Source organism: Callospermophilus lateralis, unplaced genomic scaffold (assembly GCF_048772815.1).
Source record: "Callospermophilus lateralis isolate mCalLat2 unplaced genomic scaffold, mCalLat2.hap1 Scaffold_1775, whole genome shotgun sequence".
NCBI classification, from domain to species: domain Eukaryota; kingdom Metazoa; phylum Chordata; class Mammalia; order Rodentia; family Sciuridae; genus Callospermophilus; species Callospermophilus lateralis.
In genome coordinates, this window is record NW_027512825.1 from 109,079 (window position 1) to 113,326 (window position 4,248).

Genomic DNA, 4,248 nt, shown 5'->3' on the forward strand with positions numbered 1-4,248 from the left:
CAGAATGATTTCCCTGGACATGGAATATGTTTCTCTTCAGCATTAAATGCAGTTTAAAACCAAACAATCTTTGGGAAAGATTTTAGCAGGCACTTTAGCTCTCTCAGTTAGTGGGTTTCTTAAAAGCATGAATAGCAATGAGGAAGCATAGTCATTGCACTGTATTACTATCCAGATTTTTAAAACAACCTACAGAGAAGGAGTGATATTTTATCAATGGATTGTGAAATGAGTCATTTATATAAGGTCAACAAAGGTTTACAGTGAGCATAGACAGATATTCAAAATCCACTAGGACTTGCTCATGTTTACCATTCATTTCCCCATGAATTTTGTGTGTTCCTTATAATCTATTTGCATTGAGCTTTCCATTCATACAAAGTACTTTATAATGAAAGAGTTACTTAAAATCATTTAAATTTGTTTTTAGCTCACAGGCAAATGGTAACTTGTTAAAAAAATACAGCAATGTTATTACACCATAAGCACAATACAATGTGAATTTCATTTTTTAAAGAATAATAAGTACTCTTCTGATAAAACAGTTGAATTTTGATAGACCAAAGAATGCATTCTGCTGTAGGGAACACCGAAAATCAGATTATTTAATCAATATCTACCAACTTATTTTTATTATCTTGCTCAAATAATTCAAACATAATGTTTTAATTTTAAGAAAGTAAATTTTTAAAAAACTCTGTTTGCCAATGCAACTGTTTGTACATTGAAATTTTATGTTACTACTTTGCTACATTAAAGTATTTAAGAAGTAAAAAAAAAAGCATGAATGGACATTTAGTTATGCCTCGATGTTTCAATTAATTTCTAACTAAATATTTCAAAATACTGAATTTTGAATGTTCTGCATAATATATTGAAGTTTGGTCACCTTTACAAAGAAAATTTTATTTTCTAGAATATGCACAATTTCAAATTGTGTTCAATCTCTGTACAATTAGCAATCTGTGTTTTGTTCTTTGGAACTGCTTAAGTTGTAATAAATACCTTTTACACTGAGTGATCTCTTAGTCAATAAGGAAATTCTTAAATATGTAATATGATATTTTTATTTTTTTCTAGGGAGAAATTTTAACAGAGAATTAGAAGCTGCTTTTGCTAAAACACTGACCCTCCAATTAGGCCTGCAGATGCCCAATGGGTAACTCAAAGCAGGATGAAAAGCTTGACATCTCTGCCATCATTTTGTCTCTGCCTTTTATCAGCTTAGACTCTGGATCAGGTCCCTGCTCAGCTCTGTACACAGGGACGCGAATCACTGAAGGATATCTGTGAAAAAATGGGAAACACAAGTTCGACTAGCCCTGAATTTACCTAACCTATCTCATAACACACCAGAATGTTCTGGTTTTCAACCTCATGAGGCCAACACTTGCCCAGTGTTACTGTCTCAAGAAGATGTCCACACTGACCTGTGGATGTAGGTCCGCTTCTCACCTACAGGTGCTAGGTGTGCTGCTGCAGGCTCAGAGCAGACTTCCATTGCATCCCCTTCATCCCTGAGGGCTGCAGTTGAAAGGTCAGCATCAGACCCCCGAATGGCTGGGTTGCAGAAGACAGAGTGTCAGCAACGGCTCAGCATAACTCCCACAGCCCTGGCTTTCCCCAGAAATAAACTTTCAAGCAAAGGACTCTTTTTTTCTTGCAAAGATATTCTTACTCTGTTGGCATAGCCTAATTTTACAGTGCAATTTCCAGGCTATCAAAAAAAAAAAGGGGTGAATGCTTATGGCAAGGTCACAGTTCACATAATATGCCCTGTATTTTATATATTTAAATATGATCATACTCTGTCTTTCAAATATACTGTTTTTATGGTGCCACATGGTATAAGCCTACCAAGGGAGAGGATGCTCATGGCTTTGGATGAACTCCATAGGCCCCTGCTGGCAGCTTCCTAACTCTGAAAACTAGGGCATGTGGGATTCAGCCCAGGTGCAAGTATGGGAAAGGAGTGCCTGCCATTCCTACATCCCTGTTTCGCTACTCCTGGCCAGGAACTCCTCTGCGATTTCCCTTTGCGGGGAGACTACCCTATTTGTGTAACACCTTTGAGTACTGATCCCCATGGTCAGAATGTCAGCTACCTGCAGGTATATACAAACAAAAAAAGCCTCCACCCATTCAAGCTGCTCTCACATCTCCTAAGACCAGGGGCCGCCAACAACCCTACTCCTCACGTACCCTCTGCTTGTCTTGGGCTTATCAAACTGGAAATCCGCGGGGTACAGGTGGAACCTCACCATGTGATCCTTCTGGTCTTGGCTGGTCTTAAACTTCTCTGGGCAACCTTCAATCAAGCACTGGTACTGCAAAAGATAGGGTGTCACCTCCCTGATCCAAGTCCCTAGCACAACGTGTGCCCAGCCTGATTAATTACCCACCATGTCCTGCCTCTCCGCCAGGATCTGGAAGAGGGAGTCATGCCACTCCAGAATGTGGGCATCCAGCAGGTGTCCGGAGGGGAAGGCGGGGCTGCAGAGGGAGCAGGCATTCCCGTGTAGCATGTTGTAATGGTGCTGGTAGTCCTCCAGGGCAGCGAACACCTGGCAGCAGCTGGGGACCTGACAGGTGAACTCAGGCACCCTGGGAAAGGAGGCTAATCTCAACGGAGGAGGCACACTTTGCTGAAGCAGAAACCCCAGTGTGACTTTTCATCCAGAGTAAGAGGCCCAATAAAGCTCCTGAGGTTCTTTTGGAACTGGGAACTGAACTCAGGGGTGCTCTACCACTGAGATACATACAACCCTAGCCCTTTTCATTTTTATAGTGAGACAGGGTCTTGCTACAGGACCCAGGCTGGCCTTGAACGCTGGGATTCGAGGAGTGCGCCACCGCGCCACACTCCAAGCCTTACTTATTAAAAAATGAAATTTCCCTAACAGGCCACAGGCGGAGTAGACGTGCCAACGCTTGCACCGGAGGGTCTCTGTGGAGGGATCTGAGCCCTCAGCTGCATGAGGCGGTGCGGGGGAACGGGCGCGGGCGGTGTCGCTCACCTGGATCTCTCCGGCTCCTCGGCCATCTGCGTGAGCACATCCTGCAGGTAGAGATGCCTCTGCACGTCCCGGTCCTACAGGAGACAAGCGCCGAGGTTAAGGCCGGGGCCCGCCCCAGCGTCAGGCCCCGCCCCTGCGCCCCTGCGCCCCTGCACCTCGAAGAGCTCGTGCTCCCGCGGGAGGCGCACTGGACGTGCCACAAAGCGGAAGGGCGCCGCCTGGGCCGCGGGGTCCCTCTCCACTGGCAGGTGCTGGCCGCCCCGGGAGTGCGGGCCAGGCGGGCGCGCGGCGCGACGGGCAGCAGCATCACCCTTCGCGGCGGCGCCGCAGCCCGTCGAGCCGGACGTGACGTAGCTGCGCTTCCTGTGGCGGCCCGCCAGCGCGGCGGCTACGGTGGCGGCGGAGGTGAGTCGGCGCTTAGCTGGTTCGTGCAGCTTCTGCCCCTGCCCCTACCTCTGCCCCTGCCCCTCAGGCCGCATTCTCCGCCCGCCTGCACCGGCAGGATGCGGCCGCCTCTCCCCGGCCCCGGAACGGCCCTGCAGCTGGGCCAGTGGACGGGGAAGTTGGCGGTCCACTGTGACCTGCCTCCCCTGGCCGCACTACGGGGGCTTCCCGAACTCTGCCCGGCGGCCCTGCCTGTGTCCTGCGGGCTCTGCCTCTCCCGGCTCCTCCACCGTTCACCACAGGTAACGGGGGGGGGGGGGGGGGGGGGGGGGGGAGGTCCCAGGCGGTGCTGCCACCCGAGCCCACCGCCTCGCAGGGGGACGAAAGTCGGAGGACAACCTTACCTAGTGGGCGGCGTGGAGGCCTTCACTCTCCCAGCGCCGCGGTTTCTCCTTTTTTGGCGCTGGGGCTTGAACCCACCAGCGCTGTACCACCTGCTCCATCCCCAACCCCGTTGATTTTGAGCCAGGGCTTGAGCTTACGGTCCTCGTGCCTCAACCTCCTGAGTCTCTGAGATTGCAGGTGTAGGTCACCCCACTTTGTGGAATGGTTCATCTTTGAGCACGGCTTCTGTGTACCTGTGTGCAGTGCCAAGGAAGAGAGGCCCTGTTCCATTACTGTGGTTACATGAGCGCCTCTTGATTGGAAAGTAAGTTGCTGGGGACTTGGGCGCAGCTTCAGGCCTCCTCCTCTCACCCTCATTCTTGGAGACACTTACCTTGTCCAGGGCTGGAGGTTCATTTAACAAGCTTTCCATTACCCTGAGTTTAGAGTTCCAGTTGATGAA

At 49.6% G+C, this 4,248-nt stretch overlaps 1 pseudogene; it reads right to left on the bottom strand.

Moving 5' to 3' along the window:
* Positions 1–1,136: 1,136 nt before the first annotated feature.
* On the bottom strand, positions 1,137–3,324 carry LOC143388275 (zinc finger protein 511-like; annotated as a pseudogene).
* Between the last annotated feature and the right edge of the window lie 924 nt (positions 3,325–4,248).